The following is a 27,360-nucleotide window of genomic DNA, read 5'->3' on the forward strand; positions in this document are numbered from 1 at the left end:
GTTTCCTTCCTCTGTGTCTGCGACAGCTGGTACGTATGTTACCTAGCCACTCCTTATGGTATACTGGAGCATGTTGCTGCTTTTTTTTTTTTTTTTTTTTTTTTTTTTTGGTCATCAGTCTACTGACTGGTTTGATGCGGCCCGCCACGAATTCCGTTCCTGCGCTAACCTCTTCATCTCAGAGTAGCACTTGCAACCTACGTCCTCAATTATTTGCTTGACGTATTCCAATCTCTGTCTTCCTCTACAGTTTTTACCCTCTACAGCTCCCTCTAGTACCATGGAAGTCATTCCCTCATGTCTTAGCAGATGTCCTATCATCCGGCCCCTTTCCTTATCAGTGTTTCCCACATATTCCTGTCCTCTCCGATTCTGTATAGAACCTCCTCATTCCTTATCTTATCAGTCCACCTAATTTTCAACATTCGTCTATAGCACCACATCTCAAATGCTTCGATTCTCTTCTGTTCCGGTTTTCCCACAGTCCATGTTTCACTACCATACAATGCTGTACTCCAGATGTACATCCTCAGAAATTTCTTCCTCAAATTAAGGCCGGTATTTGATATTAGTAGACTTCTCTTGGCCAAAAATGCCTTTCTTGCCATAGCGAGTCTGCTTTTGATGTCCTCCTTGCTCCGTCCGTCATTGGTTATTTTACTGCCTAGATAGCAGAATTCCTTAACTTCATTGACTTCGTGACCATCAATCCTGATGTTAAGTTTCTCGCTGTTCTCATTTCTACTACTTCTCATTACCTTCGTCTTTCTCCGATTTACTCTCAAACCATACTGTGTACTCATTAGACTGTTCATTCCGTTCAGCAGATCATTTAATTTTTCTTCACTTTCACTCAGGATAGCAATGTCATCAGCGAATCGTATCATTGATATCCTTTCACCTTGTATTTTAATTCCACTCCTGAACCTTTCTTTTATTTCCAGCATTGCTTCCTCGATAAACAGATTGAAGAGTAGGGGCGAAAGCCTACAGCCTTGTCTTACACCCTTCTTAATACGAACACTTCGTTCTTGATCGTCCACTCTTATTATTCCCTCTTGGTTAATGTACATATTGTATATGACCCGTCTCTCCCTATACCTTACCCCTCCTTTTTTCGGAATCTCGAACAGCTTGCACCATTTTATATTGTCGAACGCTTTTTCCAGGTCGACAAATCCTATGAAAGTGTCTTGATTTTTCTTTAGCCTTGCTTCCATTATTAGCCGTAACGTCAGAATTGCCTCTCTCGGCCCTTTACTTTTCCTAAAGCCAAACTGATTGTCATCTAGCGCATTCTCAATTTTCTTTTCCATTCTTCTGTATATTATTCTTGTAAGCAGCTTCGATGCATGAGCTGTTAAGCTGATTGTGTGATAATTCTCGCACTTGTCAGCTCTTACCGTCTTCGAAATTGTGTGGATGATGCTTTTCCGAAAGTCAGATGGTATGTCGCCTGACTCATATATTCTACACACCAACGTGAATAGTCGTTTTGTTGCCACTTCCCCCAATGATTTTACAAATTCTGACGGAATGTTATCTATTCCTTCTGCCTTATATGGCCGTAAGTCCTCCAAAGCTCTTTTAAATTCCGATTCTAATACTGGATCCCCTATCTCTTCTAAATCGACTCCTGTTTCTTCTTTTATCACATCAGACAAATCTTCACCCTCATAGAGGCTTTCAATGTGTTCTTTCCACCTATCTGGTCTCTCCTCTGCATTTAACAGTGGAATTCCCGTTGCACTCTTAATGTTACCACCGTTGCTTTTAATGTCACCAAAGGTTGTTTTGACTTTCCTGTATGCTGAGTCTGTCCTTCCGACAATCATATCTTTTTCGATGTCTTCACATTTTTCCTGCAGCCATTTCGTCTTAGCTTCCCTGCACTTCCTATTTATTTCATTCCTCAGGGACTTGTATTTCTGTATTCCTGATTTTCCCGGAATATGTTTGTACTTCCTCCTTTTATCAATCAACTGAAGAATTTCTTCTGTTACCCATGGTTTCTTCGCAACTGCCTTCTTTGTACCTATGTTTTCCTTCCCAACTTCTGTGATGGCCCTTTTTAGAGATGTCCATTCCTCTTCAACTGTACTGCCTACTGCGCTATTACTTATTGCTGTATCTATAGCGTTAGAGCACTTCAAACGTATCTCGTCATTCCTTAGTACTTCCGTATCCCACGTCTTTGCGTATTGATTCTTCCTGACTAATGTCTTGAACTTCAGCCTACTCTTCATCACTACTATATTGTGATCTGAGTCTATAGCTGCTCCTGGGTTCGCCTTACAATCCAGTATCTGCTTTTGGAATCTCTGTCTGACCATGGTGTAATCTAATTGAAATCTTCCCGTATCTCCTGGCCTTTTCCAAGTATACCTTCTCCTCTTGTGATTCTTGAACAGGGTATTCGCTATTACTAGCTGAAACTTGTTACAGAACTCAATTAGTCTTTCTCCTCTTTCATTCCTTGTCCCAAGCCCATATTCTCCTGTAACCTTTTCTTCTACTCCTTCCCCTACAACTGCATTCCAGTCGCCCATGACTATTAGATTTTCGTCCCCCTTTACATACTGCATTACTCTTTCAATATCCTCATACACTTTCTCTATCTGTTAATCTTCAGCTTGCGACGTCGGCATGTATACCTGAACTATCGTTGTCGGTGTTGGTCTGCTGTCGATTCTGATCAGAACAACCCGGTCACTGAACTGTTCACAGTAACACACCCTCTGCCCTACCTTCCTATTCATAACGAATCCTACACCCGTTATACCATTTTCTGCTACTGTTGATATTACCCGATACTCATCTGACCAGAAATCCTTGTCTTCCTTCCACTTCACTTCACTGACCCCTACTATATCTAGATTGAGCCTTTGCATTTCCCTTTTCAGATTTTCTAGTAGCTGCTATAGCACTCTTTTTCAGCTTTCCCGACTGCAAACAATTCGTCTTGCAGTTATTCTATAGAAACTGCCACAACAGTTCTCTATGCTGGGCTGCGCGTTGGTATTAAATTTGTACTCTTAAGTGCTTCAGCGTTCCAAGTCGGAATTCTAAGACACGTTCAAAACCACAGTCAGCAAATCCTGAGCGACCATTAGCATCGCTATTCAGACGCTCATTCTCCAAACTATGGCTCCCTAACCTCTCAAACCAAAAAGCACCTGTTTCACTGTGTAGTCTCTTTCGTCTCGACGTTTAGCCGGAGTTGAACATACGAAGATAAATTATATCTATTCCTTCCAGATTTTGTTAGAAGTAGTAACAAACTTCAGTTCAGAAACAGTGGTGCTTAAAAACGGTTTCGCCCTCGAACCCCCTACGTTTGGGGGATTACACTATCCACACCAGGGTTTTGCTTTGAGCGTGGAGTATCTTTACGAGTAACTGCAGTTTAGAGAATCTTCTGACTTACTTTGAGAGATGCTGGTCACTGAGGAACTCTTGGGAGAAGTTTTATTATGTTAGAAATCCGGTGGGCAACGCTGAATACAGAGGATTTCAAGATTTAACCTCGAAGCCCAGCTTAGTAGATATTGGTGGCAGTTCCTTTAGAAATCATGCAGGGCGAAATATGTCTATGCAAATGAGACGGAGCCCGCAGTTCGTGGTCGTGGGGTAGCGTTCTCGCTTCCCGCGCCCGGGTTCCCGGGTTCGATTCCCGGCGGGGTCAGGAATTTTCTTTGCCTCGTGATGACTGGGTGTTGTGTGATGTCCTTAGGTAAGTTTGGTTTAAGTAGTTCTAAGTTCTAGGGGACTGATGACCCTAGTGCTCAGAGCCATTTGAATCATTTTCTTTTAAATGAGACGGAGATGCTTCCAATTTGGAAAGCTGAACGTTGTTCTATTGTGCCGTAAGGGAGGAAACCCACCGAGCGGCTAGAAAGCACCTCTGAAATGTGCGATGCCTGCATGGAGGAATGTCTCCTTTGCTTAAAGACAACGGCGGATAGAAGTGTTCCGTGGGTACCGCAAGACACAGCGTCTCAACGGCTGCTCTGGAATGTGACTCGGATGACTGTTAATTTCTGTCCGTGTTCCCACCCACAAAATGTACTAAAAGGGTCACTCTTACGCTCTGCCGAAATCCTGAAAATTCATTGGAGCGGTGGTCGCAGTCTCGCCAGAACATGCCTAAACACTGGACGCGTCATTGGTGGTTGACTTGGAGATTTTCGCAAAATGTGACAGAAGATAGAATTTCTAATCAAAGACTGGTTGGACCGTTTCTATCTCCTGCCTCCAAGAATGACTGTGTTGCAGCACATCGCGGGCCATATACGCAAAGATGCGTCCAAGTGTAGCCAATAGCGTTACGAATGCAGCCGAATACTGGAAGTACATTTGGTAAGACTCATCCATCAATGCTTTTCCGTGGAATGCTTCAGGGAGCACGGTATTTTTTAACTTTGGGTGTGTTCCGTAACTGATCACATTTAATCGTTATATTTGCAGGATGCACTTTGCATCTGTGAATGTCGTTAGGTCTTCTGAGTAGAGTTTCCCCTAGCACTTTCTGGTATTCTCTTCGTTTGACAATTGGAAATATTCGTCGCGAGATCCTAAAATTGTTACCAAGATCAGAATTAAACGTAAGTTATCTGTCTTTTCGAAGGTTTTCTCACTTGAATGCTCGTTCATTTTCGTTTAATAGTTAGATGTATCTGTGAACTAAAATTTGGCGGTTGATCTGTGTATTTCATGCATGACTATTAACTTTTAAAAGTGGGTCTACCACTGCTAAATTCAGACTTGATAAGGCACTATCTGTTGCATGACTTTTTTAATTCCCTTTTAAAAGTAAATTCGATGATTATTTAGGGAGCTTGACTCCTTCTTCCTATCACAAGGACTTTAATTTTGCATCTGTAACGCTGCTACCCTTTGCTCTAGTCCTGACATCCCAATACAAACCCCAAGCCCAAGATCCAAATTTCATAAAAAGAAAAACAAATTCCCTCTGTACCAACATTGCATGATTAGCAGCAAGTAGACGGAAAATATAAAAAGAAATAGAAAAAAATCTTCATAGCAAAGTAACTAAATATTTTGAAAAAGAATAAAAAAGAAATAGAATCCATTAGTTTCAAGATAAAATAATAGTAGATCGCAAAGGAGTAGAGTTGAAGATCACGGAATATAACAAGTGACCTCACAGAATACTCCTTGTGAGTACTCTTTGAGGACACTGCGAAATGCAGAAGCTAAAGTTGTACATAGTTAACGTGCTTCTGGCCCTTGCCTTGCCGTGTCGTAACTGAATTTGTGCGCTCCTACGTAATATTGGTAGGCGATACGAGATGGGTTTGTTACATTTGAAGATTTGCGATCTGCTAGAAATGATTAAAAACCGAAAGTGGTAAATCAGCAGTTTTGAAAATATCTTTGAAGTAATTCAAGCTAAGAAAATAACCGATTATTATCAACGGAAGACTGAACTTAGACCCAATGCGGTAGACCATTAATAGTTCAACTTATAGGAAGTGATGAATATTGTAAACTGTGAGGAATATATCTAAATTGAGCCGTGCGGAATTAGCCGAGCGGTCTCAGGCGCTGCAGTCATGGACTGTGCGGCTGATCCCGGCGGAGGTTGGAGTCCTCCCTCGGGCATGGGTGTGTGTGTTTGTCCTTAGGATAATTTAGGTTAAGTAGTGTGTAAGCTTAGGGACTGATGACCTTAGCAGTTAAGTCCCATAAGATTTCACACACATTTGAACACTTTTTGAACCTAAATTGTGTTAAATTAAATAGCATGATCTGGATCTTGCTGTAAACACTTTGGCTGAATTTACGTAACTAATTCCATCCATCTGAAAGAAAGGTTACTACCTTAAGACAATGATAGGATGTGCATACACTGGAATAAACCAACATAAAGCGAATTTACAGTGTTTGACATTTGTTTCAACCAATTTAATCTTAAGTGCTCATGAAACTTATCTGTGCGAGAACAGATTATCAATAGAGCGCAGCATTCAAAGACATTCTTTGGCGCACTATTTGGCACACGCGAATTGTAAACTTTCATAGATAAACTCTGGATGTTTATTGACTGCTATCATGATTAGGGCAATAATCTCAGTTTGTATGCATTTATGTGTAGCTAGGCTTGCACACGTCAGAGAGCAAATATTAGTGTGAGTAAGCTGGTACAACTAACACACGCCGCCCGGAGTGGACGAGCGGTTCTAGGCGCTAAAGGTCTGGAACCGCATGATCGCTACGGTCGCACGTTCAAATCCTGCCTCGCGCATGGTTCAAATGGCTCTAAGCACTATGGGACTTAACTTCTGAGGTCATCAGTCCCCTAGAACTTAGATCTACTTAAACCTAATGTAGTAACCACAACCAACAGCGGAAACGTCTTGGGCTGCGGATCGGAGCCGCCAGGTGGGGAAGCCGCCGGCAGTGGAGCGCGCACCACCGGGTAAACACAGGACGTGTCGGACGACAGACCAACCACAACTGACAAAAACCGACCACGACAGACTATGAGCGACACAACAAGGAAGAGATAAACAACGGAGGCATGTGGAAACCACAACAACAAACACCAAACGTAAATCCACACGAAACCAGAGCCAAGCAAATGACAACAACGAGCAACGACCAGAACGCAGTACCGCCGAGATAGAAACGAAATCCAGAGCGAGTACCAGACTGGCTGGACTAGGTTTTTTCTTTTTTTCCTTTATTGTGATTTCATTCCCCTGCCCCATATGGGCAGGGGAGGGCTGTCAGTGGCACAATCCGCCGCTCTTCAGCCGAGTGACATGACAACTAAAACAAGAATAAAGTGATATATACATAAGGAGATAAAAAAGGGGAACATAAAACAGAGGAAGGGGAGAAAATGGAGGTAAAAATACACTGACATGGAGTTGTTCATGGGGGACAGTTAAAAAAAGTTACCAGAAAGTTAAAAAACACAGTTGGCGATCCTTAAAACACAGAGAAGACACTGAACACGCATGCACAGGTTAAAAGTTGGCCACAGTATTAAAATCATTCTGAAACAACACACTTAAAACCCACTTGGAGCACACACGATGAAGAATAAAACTGCCAGGTGGGACCTGCCGAGGGAAAGTTCACAGAAGATGGAAAAGGCGGGGAGAGCATGGGACAGCTGGGAAAGTGGTGGGACGAAGAGAGGAGGGGTAACCGTGGGTTCACGAAGAGGCAGGAGACACGTGGGGTGGGAGAGGAAAAGGGAATACAGGGCAGGAGGGCACGCAGAGACACTGAAAGGAGGCACAAGAGATGGAGGGGGAGTAGGAGGGGGAAGCCGCTCAGGAGGAGGGAGGGGGACTGGACTACGGCAGAACGGGTCCCTATATACGAAACCGGAGCGAGCGGCTATTGGCCGCTGTCTGCACGTGGCTTAGCGGTGGTGCCCTTTCTGCGCGAGAGCCACTGCGCGGAATAGCCGCCGCGGAGGCGGAGCCCTCTATGGGCTGAGCACGTCCATTTGTTCTGCCACGAATTCGACTTCCGTGGCGGAAGGTACTCGACCTAACTAACCTAAAGACATCACACACATCCATGCCTGAGGCAGGATTCGAACCTGCGACCGTAGCGGTCGCGCAGTCCCAGACTGTAGCGCCTAGAACCGCTCGGTCACCCCGGCCGGCCTGCCTCGGGCATGGATGTGTGTGATGTCCTTAGGTTACTTAGGTTTAAGCAGTTCTAAGTTCTAGGAGACTGATGACCTCAGTCAACAAGTCCCATGGTGCTCAGGGCCATTTGAACTATCACACACTCGGTGTAAATACAGTGCAGCAAGACAATTCTTTTTTGTGACTTCCATCACGAACATTCTACCACGAGCTAGCCGGAGCCTGAGCATCATTCATTAACAATCAATCAATATAAAAGGGAAGTTACACATCTCAGGGGTTTGCACACTATAACCACAACCACCTCACCCCACAATACCAAATGCACTCTGATATGCTATGTAGAGTGGGCAAGACAACAGTTGGAGTGGATACATAGGCAGGTAAGCTGGTTCATGAGGGTTGGCCAGGAGGTATAGATGCATCTTCGCTGGTGTACAGGTGAATATCGCGTCATGGGACTGACTGATATTCTGTCAAATCATACCGACACTGAATGCACACACCAGAACAAGCAAATGTAACTTACATTATTTTATAACCTCTTATATCCTTCCTTATTATTCAATTTCTGCATAGTACTGATGTCTGTTAGCAATAGAATATTTATGTTGACATAGTCCCAAAAGGTCGTTAACATTCGAAAAATCAATACCTCAAGAAAAAAAAAAAAATGTCAGTAGAGAAGCCAAAATTCACATGCATGCTTGAAACGACAATGGGTTTTATTGAAACAAAAAACCGAACAATATTACCAACGGATAGCACTTTCTATGACACAAAAGATATATTTATAATGACACCGGATTTTTTAAACAAAGACTGTGTTCTTTATAACAAAAGCTTAACATACCGACCGTCACTCATTAACAATAACTATAGACAAAATTGTGAACAGCACTGTACAGCAAATCTGTAGAAATGGAGAAAAACTACTGCCGGATGTTGTCTTTTAGCATCCCCTAATGGGTTCGGACAGCAGCTCGTGGTCGTGCGGTAGCGTTCTCGCTTCCCGCGCCCGGGTTCCCGGCTTCGATTCCCGGCGGGTCAGGGATTTTCTCTGCCTCATGATGGCTGGGTGTTGTGTGATGTCCTTAGGTTAGCTAGGTTTAAGTAGTTCTAAGTTCTAGGGGACTGATGAATATAGATGTTAAGTCCCATAGTGCTCAGAGCCATTTGAACCATTTGGGATCGGACAATCGTGACAGGTGGCTTGCGACTTCAGGTAACCATAAAATCAATAACCACACAGACGTTGGGGGCTAACCACGACGCAAGTGACAGCTCAGCATGCGATCCTCACCAAACGATGTGGGCAAGAGATACCTCACATGTGTAGCGATGTGGGGTGGAGCGCTATCCTGCACAAAATTCCTACCTTCCACCAGGTGTTCATGTGCCAGTCTAAGGTTGATGCGGTTCTGTAGCCGCAGTCACGCTGACAGTCTGGAAAACAGGTACCCGTATTTCCGCGAAGAAAAAGGGCCTACTCACGACTGATGGCGTAGTTCCAATATTTTCTGTAGCCCTAGTTCTCCAGTTGTGAGTGTTGACAAGCCCTCGGATGTTAAATGGAAATCAATGCGTCAGACAGCCAATCGTCATCTTCCCCCAGTTTTTTTGAAGTGCCCACACCGCAATTACTCTCTGTGTCACAAAATCAGTGGCCAAAAGTACTTGATGACGCTGGATTCTGTACAGATAGCATTGGAGGGCACGCCATAGTGTTCTCCAAACAGTAGTGCGCTGAAAGCCGGTGTGATCTACAACCTCACGAGAGGTGACGTCACCGAGTGGAGAAGAACCTGCCTAAGGCTCCACTTCTTCCTGAACTGTCCGAGCAACACCAGCAGTTGTGTCTGGTCACACTGTACGAGGCAGATCATTTAAACAACCTTTGGCTTAGAAGTTCCTGACCATTTTCTTCATAGCGATACTTGTTACAGGACCTTTACCCTATGTTAATCACTTCTCATAGCGATAAAATCATAGAGTTACAGAAGCGGATTCCCCTTTTTGATAGTAAAGCTTCACTAACACTTTATGCTAAAATCAACATTCCGCGATTGCTGGCCTATCTGACTCCATCTCTCACGTAACGAATGCCGTGTTAAAACACCAACACCTCCCAGACTTTTGGAAGGCGGCCAAGGTCCTGATGTTCAGAAAGTCAGGGAGAGGAGACAACTCCCACAAATTTACCGCCCCGTCAGTCTGCTGTGCTCCCTCACCAGTATTGTTGAGAAGGTAATACATCACTAGGCACTGCATCGCCAATGACAGCATCAGACCGGGACAATTCGGCTTTAGGAATCACCACTCAGCAACACAACAACTCCACCGAGTAGTCGAACATACAGCACACGGCTGCAACATGAACAAAGCCACAGGGGCCATGTCGTTAGACATCGATAAAGCTCTCCACCACCTTTTGCACAACGGCCTTATACGCAAACTAAGCGAAGCTGGTTTCTCGGACTGACTCGTACGTCTCATACACTCATGTCTCATGAACAGATGTTTCAATACTGACGTGGAGGACAAACAACCGACACAACATGGTATCCAAGCTGCAGTACCCCAAGGAAGCATCCTAGGGCCCATCTAGTTCAGCTTGTACATTAGCGACTTCCCAGCAACACAGAACATGACGTTAGCCGTCTACACGGATGACACAGCCATCCTTGCACAAGACTGGAAGCCATCGAACATTAATTCACGCATACAATCGGCACTCAGAACTGCCGAGCCTTGGTTGGAACGATGGTGTATTAAAGTAAACGTCGTCAACTGCCAAGCAGTTCCATTCACATGCAGACCGAAACTACTGTGCAAACATCAACACTGTACACTGCACACGCCCAATACGTTTCCGAGAGAAAGTCAGATATCTCGGTGTCTGGCTGGAACAGAAACTTACATGGGGGGACCACATCGAATACGTTGCCAACGAAGCGCATCCGAGGCTCAAACAACTCTACCCAATGCTCAACAGGGAAAGTAAAGTGAATAGCAGGGTGTCGAGGTCCAATACATGACACTGATTTGTCCTCTAATGACGTACAGATCTCGCGTCTGGGGACACGCAGCTCCTACACGCCTGCGCCGCCTTCAGATCATATACACTCCTGGAAATGGAAAAAAGAACACATTGACACCGGTGTGTCAGACCCACCATACTTGCTCCGGACACTGCGAGAGGGCTGTACAAGCAATGATCACACGCACGGCACAGTGGACACACCAGGAACCGCGGTGTTGGCCGTCGAATGGCGCTAGCTGCGCAGCATTTGTGCACCGCCGCCGTCAGTGTCAGCCAGTTTGCCGTGGCATACGGAGCTCCATCGCAGTCTTTAACACTGGTAGCATGCTGCGACAGCGTGGACGTGAACCGTATGTGCAGTTGACGGACTTTGAGCGAGGGCGTATAGTGGGCATGCGGGAGGCCGGGTGGACGTACCGCCGAATTGCTCAACACGTGGGGCGTGAGGTCTCCACAGTACATCGATGTTGTCGCCAGTGGTCGGCGGAAGGTGCACGTGCCCGTCGACCTGGGACCGGACCGCAGCGACGCACGGATGCACGCCAAGACCGTAGGATCCTACGCAGTGCCGTAGGGGACCGCACCGCCACTTCTCAGCAAATTAGGGACACTGTTGCTCCTGGGGTATCGGCGAGGGCCATTCGCAACCGTCTCCATGAAGCTGGGCTACGGTCCCGCACACCGTTAGGCCGTCTTCCGCTCACGCCCCAACATCGTGCAGCCCGCCGCCAGTGGTGTCGCGACAGGCGTGAATGGAGGGACGAATGGAGACGTGTCGTCTTCAGCGACGAGAGTCGCTTCTGCCTTGGTGCCAATGATGGTCGTATGCGTGTTTGGCGCCGTGCAGGTGAGCGCCACAATCAGGACTGCATACGACCGAGACACACAGGGCCAACACCCGGCATCATGGTGTGGGGAGCGATCTCCTACACTGGCCGTACACCACTGGTGAGCGTCGAGGGGACACTGAATAGCGCACGGTACATGCAAACCGTCATCGAACCCATCGTTCTACCATTCCTAGACCGGCAAGGGAACTTGCTGTTCCAACAGGACAATGCACGTCCCCATGTATCCCGTGCCACCCAACGTGCTCTAGAAGGTGTAAGTCAACTACCCTGGCCAGCAAGATCTCCGGATCTGTCCCCCATTGAGCATGTTTGGGACTGGATGAAGCGTCGTCTCACGCGGTCTGCACGTCCAGCACGAACGCTGGTCCAACTGAGGCGCCAGGTGGAAATGGCATGGCAAGCTGTTCCACAGGACTACATCCAGCATGTCTACGATCGTTTCCATGGGAGAATAGCAGCCTGCATTGCTGCGAAAGGTGGATATACACTGTACTAGTGCCGACATTGTGCATGCTCTGTTGCCTGTGTCTATGTGCCTGTGGTTCTGTCAGTGAGATCATGTGATGTATCTGACCCCAGGAATGTGTCAATACAGTTTCTCCTTCCTGGGACAATGAATTCACGGTGTTCTTATTTCAATTTCCAGGAGTGTAGACCAGAGTGCTACGCATCATTAACAACGTTCCACGCTACATACGCACCGTGGACCTTCACAGTGAATACCGCCTTGAAACCCTCAAGGAAGTATTCAAAAAATACACCGCACGCCTCTACGAGAACTCGAGGCACTCGAACAATCTATTCATTCTTACTCTTGGAACCTATGATCAAAAATATAGGTGAAAACATAAGCGGCTAAAGAGTCTACTATCTAGGGCATAGCCACCTATGGCAAGCTAACATACATCCAAAAACGACATCAGCAAGCCCCTACGTAACAGAACCAGGATATGCCAGCTGGTCTTAAAACCAACCAACAGACTATAGCAGGAAGCCGACAAGTTCACACACTGACGCATAACCAAACTGCCAACATTACCCTCCACTGTGAATCTGCTATATGACCAGTCGTACACAAAACAATGATGAACCTGTTGCAGGTGTGTTGATGCTGTCTGAGCAACCAACACCCGCCAATTAACACCACCTCGCAACGAGAAAGATATCGACCTGCATGATACCCACTACTACTAACAAAACTCACTCTTGCTGGACCTGTCGCAGGCCACAAGAAAACCGGTACTGCTCTTAAAACCTGACCCAATTATCGCAGAGGTTTCTTTTCATGGCTCTTACCGTGGCCCTTTTTTCCCTCTGCCCTTTAAACCGCAACCCTTCGTTCGACTTTTAACCCAGTCTATCTCCAGATGAGAGTGTATTAATGGTTAACCTTAACCAGAAGTATGTGTGTCCCCCCCCCCACCCTCCACTTCTGCCTCTTCATCTCCTTTCCCAAGGTGGTTTCTGTCTACTCCCCCTCCCAGATGATACCCTCTCTCCCTCCAATTTACCCCTCCTATCAAGTCTGATCCTCACCTCCCCCTCCCTTCTTTTCCCAGGCTCCCTCTCGCCCCCTCCCCCCTTCCACCCTGCTTTATCCCCACCTACCCTCTCTCTGCCTCCCTTTTGTCCCCTGAGTTCTTTTGCATTCCCCTCCTCTGCCATTCCTCACTCCCTCTCGCTTCTGCCCTGCCCCCCCCCCCCCTTATGAGTCCTCTCCCTCCGTCTGTTCTCCCCCCCCTCCCATTTTTCCTTTCCTCCCCCCCATTTTCTCCCGTCATCCGTCCAGGTCCCCCCACTCCCATCTGCCCTTGGCTGTGGTGTGTCATCTTCGTGCCAACTTTTTATTGCACTGTTTCAAGTGAGTATTAAGTGTTGTGCATCTTTTCTGAAGTATTGCAAACGGAAATCATACTGTGGCTAGGTGTGATTTTATATCTCTTGCCAACAGAAATCAGACTGTCGCCGTGTTTTTTTTAAATTGTCTGTTCACTATTTTACCTGTCTGCTTCCTGTGTATTTTATTAGCATCGCCGACCCTTAGTTTTATGTTTTAACTTCCACACAACTTTCCGCCATTTTACAATTTAAGTCACCGTTTTTGTCGCCTCCTTTTATTGTTTATTATCTTCTTCTTATGTTTTAAAAATTCTGTAGGCTGAAGAGCGGCGTACTAAGCTGCTGCCAGCCCGCACAATAAAGGGAAAAAAAACAGAAGCATGCAAAATGGCAGTACCCACATCCTGCGAGACCTCACTTCAGTGAAAACTAACCCTTATGCTGAGATGGTAGTAGACCTTTTGTGTTGGCCGTCACGTCCGTGTGGGCGTGGAGGAGCTAAACCTCTTATAAAAAAACAGATATCTCACTACAGCACATTGTATATAGATTCTCACTTGGCGTCACTGACGTGTTGCTGTGCAGCGTCATCGGTTTGCCAGTTTTCGCACTAGTTTTTTGTTCCAGTAAAACCCCATGTCATTTCCGGCATGTTCGGCAATTTTTACCTCTCTACCTACGTTATTCCGCAAATTACTGCATTTTCTAATGTTAACATTCTTTTTAGGACACTCTGTATTTCACGAGAAGCTATTCATTTTAAATAAGAACTGTTTGATGTCATTTTTAATCATTTTGAGTATCATTTAATGGGAAACTCGCTTCACTAATGTTGACTAGCTGGTCCGAAAGTTGTACTGAATTACAATGCAGCGCACATTGAAAATTGTTTCCCTGTTCTGAGTAAGAGTCAAGGAGCATAACTGCAGTGCTCGTTATGAAACAAATGATAGATCGTACTAGATTGGTGAGCACAATGTTCTTTCTTTATTCCGAATTCTGGTTACAAATGATCCGGGTCCCCTAACCACGGAAGAGTGGCAGGACAATGTAAAAGATCTTACAATCTAGATTGAGACTAACAGAAATTTATTTCGTTGGTTGGTTGGTTGGTTTGGGGAAGGAGACCAGACAGCGTGGTCATCGGTCTCATCGGATTAGGGAAGGATTGGGAAGGAAGTCGGCCGTGCCCTTTCAGAGGAACCATCCCGGCATTTGCCTGGAGTGATTTAGGGAAATCACGGAAAACCTAAATCAGGATGGCCGGACGCTTTATTTCGTCTAAGAACTGATACAAATCACAATAAAAATGAACAGAGAACAAAGCCATCTAAAACTCAAATCAAATTATAGAATGACGCTAACACAGTGAGGAGGTACCAAAAATTATGGATGATTGTAAGGAGACACGACAACTGGGTCTCCTCATCTGCGCAGCTCGGGACAGCAAAGTAAGCAAGTAACGAGCTTCTCAGAATATGGATTGTATTACTGCACTTGCGACGTTCGCATTTCCCCAAATGAGCAAACAGTGTACTCATCAGCATTATACTGCGTTCAACATAAGAATAAACCTCATGTAAACATTGCACTATGTATTCTTCAGCGTTTGCTGGAACCTCATTGGATTTCGTGTCATATGGATCGGGTGTCAAACTGTTTCGGGTACAGTCAAATACGATAATGAGGATACAGTACGTTTTATGCTGTCCGTTACACGTACACTGACTCAGAGGTAATACTGTGCAACAGCTTTATCGGAGCATGTAACTTGGACAGCATTTGCCAAGCAAGTGATCCAAGTAAACTGTAGTCAGATGGCCAGTTGCAGTAAAGACGTAAAAAGAGACGAGAAGAAAAAAATATAGCTTTGAATGTCATTTTGAAACAGAAGGAAACTATATATGCTAAAAGCCAAGTGATACGTTTCTTAGGTGACCAGACGAAAAACAGAATGCTCTCTCGATCTTAGCTAACATAGTAATGTAATTAAAAACAAGAGCGATGAAAATTCCTATATCAAGGGTAATTTTTCTGCATGAGTTATGTGTGAAGTAAATGCACAGTGCTGGGATGTAGCTAAATATTGAAGCCACTAAAGGTATTACAGCCAGTCGTCTGGTAATCTCTGAACTCCTTCCATTTCGGACTCCGAGGAGTACATTTCAGTGTTGCTACGTTGATAATGACGCGATCAGCAACAGAATCCTAAGCCACTAAAAAATCCGCATTTACTTCTCCACCTTTAAGACATGCTGTTCTGCATCTCGCCATCGTTCGGCAGTGACGTGTCACAAAGCTTTCTTGTTTTAGTTCCAGTGTGTTTGGCAGCTTTAATATCATGCTATTCCTCGCGACAAATCCCTTAATTTGGCTCCAGATCAGTTCTGTTTGGTTCAGATTGCAGTGTTATACAGTCTTTGTACAGTGTGCTTAACGCTGTGGAAATTATTATTTTCCACGTTTCTACAACGCTTATCGCACTCGCTGGTTTGAGACCACATCTGTCCTACAAAACAGTGGACATATTGAAACAAAGAGTATCTTATTTTCCATTTTCATCGAAAATATTTAATTATGTAATACTGTCTTAACTTCCACAATATTTTATAAAATATCGGTAATTAAGAATGTGCATTTATAATGAAACGAGAGTTTGCATGCAATACGTAATTAGAAACTAGAAGACGTGAATTTTTCGTGAAACATGAAGGTTAAGTATCAGATAGTAACCATATTTTTGATGAATTTCATATTAAATGATTTAGGTACTCAGACCGAAGAAAAATACATACCAAGATTTGAACCGCCGCCAACCAGGACACGTATCATTCTACGTCACTACCGATTGTCCTACGCTTGTAATATGGACTCGTTTTCGTATTTTCATTACATAGTGTTTCTCGTAGAACGTCAAAGCTGAATTTTCTCTGTAATCTTCAGCAAAACTTTAGCAACAACTTGTTTCTCGCCATTAACGGTGTTTCGCACGTGTGGTTCACAACGAAGCAGGAGACAGTGTCATCCATATTCACGATATGTATGAACAGCGAGACAATCAGAGTACAAGCAGCGTTTACAGAGACTGCGACTGTATTTTTGAAATGAAACTTACGTAGTTGAAGTAAGATTAAGAAAACGTTGATGGCTGTTGATAGGTCAGAATGTCTTAAAGTTTCATTTACAGTGACATGATAATAAGATATCTAATACATAAATTGGACCTACTTCCAAGAGCGGAAAAACACCAGCATGCGAGATCTACGGCTGCATACCCATCATCCTATTTGTGTTCGTTTGCATCACGTTTACTCTTATTATGAAAGAAGTATAAACGGCTGCCAGGAAACGACTGATCCTCGTGGCAGGCGGTGGTCGAATCACTTTGCCCCTCCACTGCTTTCTACTTTCAAAAACAGTTCAAGTATCGAGACCGAATAAGTGCTGTTACCACTGTGATGGACGAGAATATTGGTTATTTCATGGAATATAAGGGACTTCCCGTTCTTGGTGCAGAAAGCTGGCCTTAAAAGATGAGAGATCTGGAATGAAGCTGTGTCCCAACGACTGGTCAGCTTCTTCGCACCAGGCACAGTGCCTTGTCGACTCAGTTCGACTGGGTACACCGAATTTTTGGGATAAAACTGTGGAGTTTCCTGGTGGTTTAGCGTCTCAGTGACTCGTTCTCTGTTCCCCAAACAAAACACACCGAGCGAGGTGGCGCAGTGGTTAGCACACTGGACTCGCATTCGGGAGGACGACGGTTCAATCCCGTCTCCAGCCATCCTGATTTAGGTTTTCCGTGATTTCCCTAAATCGCTTCAGGCAAATGCCGGGATGGTTCCTTTGAAAGGGCACGGCCGATTTCCTTCCCAATCCTCCCATAACCCGAGCTTGCGCTCCGTCTCTAATGACCTCGTTGTCGACGGGACGTTAAACACTAACCACCACCACCACCACCAAACAAAACAGGCAGAAATATCATGCTTAGTTAGCCTTTCGGGACGACAGCGGCGGCACGGCACCTTCCACTTGGTAGTAGGAGATGTGTCAGCTCTGCTGGCAAAAGCATGAAGCGAAACACATTCTCAATTCTGCGAAAACAGCCAAGCTTTCTGGGGACCTTCCTAGTTGCTAATGAGATTCACTGTCTGTCTCCTGCCGACAAAGAGGACCCAGAATCCACACCGGAGGAACAGCTTCCAAATGAGAAAAACGCAAAGGTTTCCCTCTGTACAAAGTGTCCAACAAAAAAACAAATAATAAAAGACTCTACGGAATGGTGGTAAAAATGAACCAACATCAGTCAGCGATATGTGACACTAAAGTGAGTGGTGTATTAGGTAGGAGACGATAGTGACAGGCAAAAGGAAGCAAGCCAAAAGAAGAAGTCGAGACAACGCACAATAGCTGGTCTTGGGTGTGGATTCTTGTCCCTATGCGTGAAAAAGTGTAGAGCGTCAAGTGGCTGCATATTGCAAGAATTGGGACCAATTATTTTGCGAGTATTGTTCACATTGCAGCTTAGAATTTTTCCGCAAGTCAGACCATAGAAGAATTTTAAAAATCATCGTACGGAAATATGTTGATAATCATTGTGAAATTAATATTTTGATCAATTATTCATAAATTGTGGGGGGCACTTTGAGACTACTTTTGTGAATTGCTAGAGTTGCAAAGGTAGTGCCACTAAAACAGAGATTAGTTTTAATGAATAAAACATTGAATTTCCTATATATTCGTTGTGTCACCTAGAATATTTGCTAGTCAACATCAGACGCAATCATTCATTTAAACTGTAGTCAACGAGTCCTCATTAGAACACACAAACTTCAACTTCATTTTTAAAAAAAGCAAATGCTTAGCAGCGGATCGGTTTTCAATTTACAACTGATGCATCAAAATCAGTTCGAGTAAATGCAATCTAGTCCGCAGGTGGCATTGTTGTGTTTGCCCATGATCGGCACCTGTGTAAAGTCCTTCGTAAGTTGCAAGTATCAGTCTTGGTCAGAACAGTGATCTGTGTGATTGGAAGTGTATTATGTAGAAGCTAAGTGAATTTGAATGTAGGCTAATTTTTGGGGCTGTCATGGCGGGTGCTTTCTCACGAAGTTAGCCGAAGTGTTTGGTGTTTCAAGAAGCAACTAACAAAGTCTTACACTGCATACAGGGAAGTGAAGAAATACAATCCGCTAAGTGACAAAGCAGACGACAGCGTGTGCTGAGTGATCGTCACGTCCAAAAGTCAATGCAGAACTGAATCTTGTGCTGGCGAACGGTGTCAGCACCAAAATGACTTGAAGGGATCTCCATAAGATGAGAATTGTATGGCGAGATGGAATTCCAAAAGGACACCTCAGTGACGTAAGTGCCCGTAATACGAAAAAGTGTTTATGAAACCGTAAAACTTATACTATGGAGCAATGGAAGGAAGTATTCTGGACGGTTGAGTCTTGTTTCACACTGTTTCCAACTTATGACCACGTTCACTTCTGGCGTATTCCCTGCGAAGCCTACGATGCAGATCGCTATCTACCAAAACTGATAGATGGCTGGGATTCGGTGACGATTCGGATAGCCATGTCCGAGTATTCCTTGGGCCCTATGGTTACTCTGCAAAGTCGTGCAATAGCCAAGGGTCATGTGACACTCTAAGAGGTGTGTGAGAAAAATAATGAGACTGATTATTTATAAAGTTTTCACTTTTTTTTCCAAACAACAGGATTGTCCCCTTCAAAGTAGTTCCCTTGGACAGCTAAACACTGGCGGCGTCGTTTATTCCAGTCTTGGTAGCAGCACTGAAAGGTATCAAGTGATATGGCCTTCAACATGTCGGTCACATTCTTTTGAATGTTCTCCAGAGCCCCAAAAAGAGATACTTTTCCTATTGAGACATTTTTCAATTTCTGGAGGAGAAAGTCACAAGAACTCAGATCACGTGAGTAGTGGACTGTGGAACCACAGGAATGCCTTCGGAGCACAAAAATTACGTGATGGAAGTGACCGCGTGAAATGAGGAGTTGTCACAACGTGGGCTGCACTGATCTGTAATGTCCTGTCTCACCCGACTCATCCGTTTCCAAATCCTTTCAGGGACGTCTTTGTAAAACACTTGATTGACAATTCGCCTCTATCGTTAAACGTCGCTCACAAGACCAGGCAAACTTTCGACATTTTCGTCGGTTTTTGAACTTGAAGGTCTCTCTGAGAGAAGTTCAGCTTCAACGTGTTCTCGGCCTTCGGAAAATAATTTGTGCCAGCGCAAAACTTGGGCCCTTGATAAGGAATGTTCCCCAAAGGCCTGTTCCAACTTTTCAAAGGTGACCTTGGCGAATTCAACAAGCTGAACCCAAAACTTGATGGGATAAGGCTGCTCCAAATTCCTCTGTTCCATTTCGTAACACAACTTCATTCAGTGATGGCTGTTCAAAAATAGTTCAAATGGCTCTGTGCACTATGGGACTTAACATCTGAGGACATCAGACCCCTAGAACTTAGAATTACTTAAACCTAACTAACCTAAGGACATCACACACATCCATGCCCGAGGTAGGATTCGAACCTGCGACCATAGCTGTCGCGCTGTTCCAGACTGAAGAGCCTAGAACCACTCGGCCACAACGGCCGGCGATGGCTGTACGGAGATGAAACTGGGACTGAGCATCTGGAAGGACTGAATACACGGTCTACACAAGTAGAACAAAACAGCGTTGCCAGATCGCTCGCACTACTGTCAGTCTCGTACGCCGATCAGGTCCACCCCATGGTACATTGTTCTTTCATCAGCGGTCGGTCCCTGTTTAGACAGCTCGTCGGGTCTTGTGAGCACGAGAATGACCTGTCACATCCATCATCCATGGCCACAACAGTCACCTGATCTCAGTATTATTGATCAGTTTTTGAGGTTGCTGAACAACAGTCACACAATAATTTTTAAATAAACACACCGTCATTTGACTGTATTGTCGTTTATTTGATTACGACCCGGGTTTCGTTCTTTTATGCCTTTTCAAGTGAGTGAGTTTATATCAGCAACATATATTTCCAGACATCAAGCTCAAAAATGGCCATAATTTAAGAAAAATATGCTGGCATTTCGTAGGGAGCCAATATTTTTCTTAATTTAGGGCCAATTATGAGCTTCATGTCCTTCAATATATGTTAACGACATGAACTCAATAACTTGAAAATGGCATAAAATGCCGAAACCAGGGTCGGAATTACATAAACAACAATACAAATGGTGGTGTGTTAATTTAAATTCAGTATTTTTGGTCAATTGTGGTCTATTCATGGATGTCCGTCTTATTGCATGGACGAGAGACTTCAGCTGATGATATATATGAGAAAAGCACCACCACACCTGTAGCTTGAGAATGTTTTTTTCTAGCACACGATTAGTTTCGGCGAAACATTACCACCTCAGGCCCACCACTGCCAAAAGAGTATTTGATTTCTTTTGCGCATTTACTGTGGGGTTCTTGTTACTAGCACTCGAGGGCCACTTTTCATCAGGAGTGTATAGTCGACTAGTGATGAAGGCTAGACCACGTGTGCTAGTAACGAGGACCCCATAGTAGAAGCGCCAAGGAAATCAAATACTCCTTTGTGCTTATATGGATATGGTGTCTGTTCTTTCGGACAATTCCGAAAGAACAGACACCATACCCATATAAGCATATAGTTCTGGTGATACCGACCATGACCTTCTTCTTCTGCGCTGATGCACACATACTACTCGAACTGTTACGGGACTTGATAAGAATGTGTTCCACGAGTTATGAGTGTGTTGGGTGGGGTCACTACGAATGTAGTGTGTGGACATATAAGGTGAGGATATAAGTCTCGCGGAGGCGTGTACGGGATAAGTCCCTGCGGTCGCACTATCCTCTGTGCCCTCGGTGGCTCAGATGGATGCCAGCATGGTAACTCAGCGTGTTCGGTCAGAGGGCTGCTCGCCCTCTGTAATAAAAAAAAATAAATAAAAAAACTGAGTAAAGGAATCTACTTCAATAGTTGTCTTGTGACGTCCACCCAGACCAAACGTAACGAACAATACTGAACAAAATGAACAAAAAAAGGTGTATAGAGCATCTGCCACGTAAGCAGGAGATCCGGGGTTCGGTCGGGGCACACATTTCCACCTGTTCCCGTTGATATCTATCAACGTCCGTTAGCAGCTGAAGGTATTGATTTGATTCTAAGTACTCCTCTGGCAGTGGTGGGGCCTGAGAATGGCGAGAACGTACCGAGGCCACTAGTCGTATGACAGAATAAAGGCAAACTCCAGATACAGCTGCGGTGGTAAATTTTCTCACATTTGTGGTCTAATTTAGAGACATGGCTGCGTAGTAGCTATACAGCTCCGTCACCTGAACGTACCACTATTTTGCGTGAACATTTGGAATGAATTCTCTAGAAAACCATGCCGAGACCACTAGAATCTATTTTGACTGCAAACTATTTACTTACGTCGTATTAGGTATGTTAAAGTGCTGTTCTTTCGGTGTTCCCCAATTTTTGTCTCCCCTCCCGTGTTCGATAGGTTTAATCGAATAAGCGGTACCTTGCAAGTTTCAGTAGTGCATGAAACTATAAATCTGTCACTCATCTGTACTAGTACTGAAACGATTCACTCGCTACAGCATTATTCACGTTGTTCCCCCGCTGTGGGTACAGGATGCCCCAAAGAAAGCGAGAGTGACAGCAGACAGCAGCGCTGGACAGCACTGCAGGGGCTGGTCGGTCGGGCAGGTGGGTCGCGCGGTCTGTATTCAGCCTGCGGACTGATGCCGCTGTTCAAACGCGCCAGCGCACGCGCGCCGCATGCGTGATGAAGCGCCGCGACGCGGCCCGACACGGCGCGGAACAGCGGCGCAGGCACTCCGGCCGTGCGTGCGCCGCCGGCTCACGTGCTCTCTATTCAGCGCCCTCTTCCTGGTACCCGGCCACCTGACTCCCAAATTCTGCCAGTTATTTGCAGCCGCTCACCCGTAAATAGCGGCACAGTATGTGCTCGTTCTGTCGACGCCAGGAGTGAAATGCTCTCCGGCCCCGAGGGAATCTAAATCAGAGTGCCGACTACAGGGGTTACGCTTTACATTTTACGGCCATGTGGCCTTTAGAGCCCATTTACTTGCTCCTTACAGTGCGTGCGTGCTTACGTCAGTACCGTACTCACAGGTACTGCTTGCGCAGATATTAAGATACACTCAAACACCAACGAAACTAGTATAGGCATTCGTATCCAGAGAGGTATGTAATCTGGCAGAGTACTGCGCTGCGGTCGGCAACGTCTACATAAGACATCAAGTGTCTCGCGCAGTTGTTAGATCGGTTACTGCTACTACAATGGTAGGTTATCAACATTTAAGTGAGTTTGAGGGTGACGGTATAGTCGGCGCACGAGCGATGGGACACAGCATCTCCAAAGTAGCGACGAAGTGGGGATTTGCTCGCACGACAATTTCACAAGCGTTCCGTGAATATTAGGAATCTGGTAAAACATCAAATCTCCGACATCGCTGCGGCCGGAAAAAGATCCTCCTAGAATGGCACCAATGACGACTGAAGAGAATCGTTCAGCGTGACAGAAGTGCAATCCGTCCACACATTGCTGCAGATTTCAATGCTGGGCCATCAACAGCTGTCAACGTGCGAAACATTCAACGAAGTATCATCTATACGGGATTTCGTAACCGAATCCCCACTCGTGTATCCTTGATGACTGCACGACACAAAGTTTTACTCGTCGCCAGGGCCCGTCAACACTGATGTTGGACTGTTGTTGATTGGAAACATGTTGCCTTCTCCGGCGAGTCTCGTTTCAAAGTGTATCGACCGGAAGACGTCTACGGGTATGGAGACAATCTCATGAATTCATGGACCCTGCATATGAGCAGGGGACTGTTGAAGCTGGTGGACGCTCTCGCCTGGGCCCGTCAATTCTGATATTGGACTGTTGATGACTGGAAACATGTTGCCTTGTCCGGCGAGTCTCTTTTCAAATTGTATCTTGCGGATGGACGTGAACGGGTATTGAGACAACGTCACGAATCCATGGAACCTGCATGTAAGCAGGGGACTGTTCAAGCTGATGAGGCTCTTTAATGTTGTGAGGCGTGTGAAGCTGGAATGATAAGGGCCCCTTGATACTTCCAGATACGTCTCTGACGAATTACATGCACGTAAGCATCTTGTCTGATCACCTACGCCGGCCGAAGTGGCCGTGCGGTTAAAGGCGCTGCAGTCTGGAACCGCAGGACCGCTACGGTCGCAGGTTCGAATCCTGCCTCGGGCATGGATGTTTGTGATGTCCTTAGGTTAGTTAGGTTTAACTAGTTCTAAGTTCTAGGGGACTAATGACCTCAGCAGTTGAGTCCCATAGTGCTCAGAGCCATTTGAACCATTTGATCACCTACATCCATTCATGTCCATTGTACGTTCCAACGGACTTAGGCAATTCCGGGAGGGCAATGCGACACCCAAAGCGTCCAGAATTGCCACAGAGTGGCTCCAGGAGCACTCTTCCGACTTTTAAACACTTTCGCCGCCCACCAAACTCCCCAGACATGAACATTAGTGAGCACATCTGGGATGCTTTGCAACGTTCTGTTCAGAAGAGACCTCTGGCCACCGTACTTACGGATTTACGGACAGTCCTGCAGGATTATTGGAGTCAGTTCCTTCCAGCGCTGTTTCAGATATTAACCGAGTCCATGTCACGTAATGCTGCGGCACTTGTGCGTGCTCGCGGTGGCTCTGCACGATATTAGGCAGGTGTACTTGTTTCTTTGGCCCTTCGCTGTGTAAAGTGTACAGCCAACAGGTTGCATAAGCTTAAAGTAAGTACCTTGACCAGGCCTCAGTTCCGCTAAGAGTATCTTTTTCAGAAGGAGAATCACATGTGATCAGTAACGGTTGTCTCTTCTTAATCGAACAACTACAGTTCCATAACAAAAGCTTCTTTAATGTCTCTAAGCCATTGTTAGCAACTATATGATGATTTCGTTCATGTTTCCGTGCCTTCGTCTCTCCTATCCTTTATGGACTCAGTACTTCCATGGCGTCACCATATCTAGTCATAAAACACGTCTTGTGGACTATGTACAAACCTGTTATCAAAAATAATCTCTTATGTAAATCTTATTAACATACTGAATTACAGACGATTTGCATCGAACAGACTATTATGGTAATTGAAACTTTCCTGGCAGATTGAAACTGCGTGCCCGACCGAGACTCGAACTCGGGACCTATGCCATTCGCGGGCAAGTGCTCTACCATATGAGCTACCGAAGCACGACTCACGCCCGGTACTCACAGCTTTACTGCTGCCAGTATCTCGTCTCCTACCTTCCAAACTTTACAGAAGCTCTCCTGCGAACCTTGGAGGACTAGCACTCCTGCAAGGTTCGCAGGAGAGCTTCTGTAAAGTTTGGAAGGTAGGAGACGAGATACTGGCAGAAGTAAAGCTGTGAGTACCGGGCGTGAGTCGTGCTTCGGTAGCTCAGATGGTAGAGCACTTGCGCGCGAAAGGCATAGGTCCCGAGTTCGAGTCTCGGTCGGGCACACAGTTTTAATCCGCCTGGAGAGTTTCATATGAGCGCACACTCCGCTGCAGAGTGAAAATCTCATTCTATTATGGTAATTATATAAATGAAAATTTCTGTCTGTGATATTTCCATATATAGAGGAGACAATTTACGCTCCCCCTGTCTGGTTCGTCGTCTCTCTTATCCTCGTAGATGTGGTAACACCTTACGTAGCCATATCAGATTTGTAACCGTATTTGTAACGTATGAACTGTTAAAATAGATAACTGTTTAAAACTGGTTATTTCATGCCTTTACTCCGCTTTTTTCTGTGCTGTGTGTCAAACATCCACGCTATTTCGGCATTCATAGCAAGCCAATGCCGAAACAATCTAGTAGAGCCTCAGTGACCGGATCACCGCCTTTAAGGGGCAGAATTGAATTCAGTCGTTTTTCTCTGCAGCAGCGCTCACATTAGCGTACCAAACACTAATCATTCATTTCATGGAACTAGGCGGATATGGTGCAGTCAATTTTTTATGGACTTTCCCAAGTAGGTAAACTTTAAATAAATTTTGTGTGGCTGGCCTGGCTACGTGTAACGAAGAGCCATTACGATTATTTTCTCAGTGAAGTAGAATGAGAGGAATTAAATGACAACTGAAGTTAATCTGTTTAGTTTTTAATTTCGGTGGGAGGTTTCACGAGGAATTTCGTGTTATAATGTCTACCTACTACACAGTTTGTTAGCGCTAGCCACAGATGTGTGTTAACGCCTGATCTTGATCATGCCCTTGAGCTAGCTAAGGCATAACGTCTTATTAACTGCAGTACTTCACTGCAAGATTCAGTGAAATAATGCCGTGGCAAGTTAATGAATGGCACTTTATCTATATAGGCTCGAATCCAACTAAAATATGGTTCAAATGGTTCAATTGGCTCTGAGCACTATGGGACTGAACAGCTGTGGTCATCAGTCCCCTTGAACTTAGAACTACTTAAACCTAACTAACCTAAGGACATCACACACATGCATGCCCGAGGCAGGATTCGATCCTGCGACTGTAGCAGCCGCACGGTTCCGGACTGCGCGCCTAGAATCCAACTAAAATATATCACACACACTGGGACGAGGTCGGGGCTCACAACCCGAACCACACGCCACTGTTAAGCGCTAATAAAGGACTGGGCCCTTTACTTCGATTGCACATAATTCATTAAGGTCAAACCAACACATTTATTTGAAATAACATAAATGAAGTTACATTTGAATCTGTCTGACTTTAAACAGGAATAAAAAAAAAACAATTTGAAATCAGCTGATTTAATGCGTGAAGCGCGAGTTAAGCTAATAACCAGATAAACTAAACAATGCACTGTAAGTCAAAAGAAAGAGAAAAACATAATTGAATCAATATACCCCACTGACAAATATCCAAAAAACCTTACAATACTACTCAAAAGAATACACTGAAGTGGGGAGCAGTCGTTCACCCAAAAGAACACTTCAAAATGAGTTCAATAACACAGCTTCGTGCCCCAGAAAACAGCAAGACATTACATACGCTTTATTTGAAGGACAAATACTCATTAACATTACGCCACTCCTGTTTGAACTGCAGAGTCCCAAAGAAACATGCGCTTATTCTGAAAGAACAATTGTTTTTTATATGTTTAAATTACAGCATTAAGGAATTCCAAAAGATGTCAGGTCGAGCCCCCCACCCCTTTCAGTTGAGGCAAAATCTTTCATCTTTCTAGGCGGAGGCTGAGCCAGAAACACAGAATACCACAAAAACACAGTTTTGCTGTGAAATCTTACAGGACACCCGGAAGCAGTAACAGACAAGGGGTCGGCACCCACAAATAACACAGACTAAGAGTCAGGCTGGGAGCACATCCTACGAGAGCTTGTTCATACTATGCTCACCACAAACTGTGGACATTCCGGCCGAACATCCGCTTGCGGTGGCTGCCAGAAGGACGAAGCAACCAACAGGCCCACGCCGTGCTTCTCACACAGGCACCTCAATTTGTACAAACATCTGGGCCAACGCAAACTCCGGACTCCCCTCTCACTGCGAGGCTTGGCACAGTTTATATCAAATGCCTTCCAGGCAACCAGTAACCTCCGCACGAGTTTCACGATTAGCAAACAGCCCCAGCGTAACAGAGATCACACATGTGCATACGCCCGAGCCACAACTCCGCCAGTCTCACCGGCCGCCCCAAACCGACTGCCTCTCGCCGTCCCGCGCGCCCCAGCCGAAAACGCACAGATGGTCATGCCCGGGGACGCGCCAAAGATAACAAGCCGATCGCTGATGATGGACCAGCGATCAGGCTCACACTATTTCTGTGAACGAAATTTAACTACGGCAAACCTGAAGAGCTAAATAATAACCAAAAGTAATAACCAATAATCATTAAAACATTTCCATATTAACACTAACGTTTTA

The sequence above is a fragment of the Schistocerca americana genome, chromosome 1, assembly GCF_021461395.2.
Source record: "Schistocerca americana isolate TAMUIC-IGC-003095 chromosome 1, iqSchAmer2.1, whole genome shotgun sequence".
NCBI classification, from domain to species: domain Eukaryota; kingdom Metazoa; phylum Arthropoda; class Insecta; order Orthoptera; family Acrididae; genus Schistocerca; species Schistocerca americana.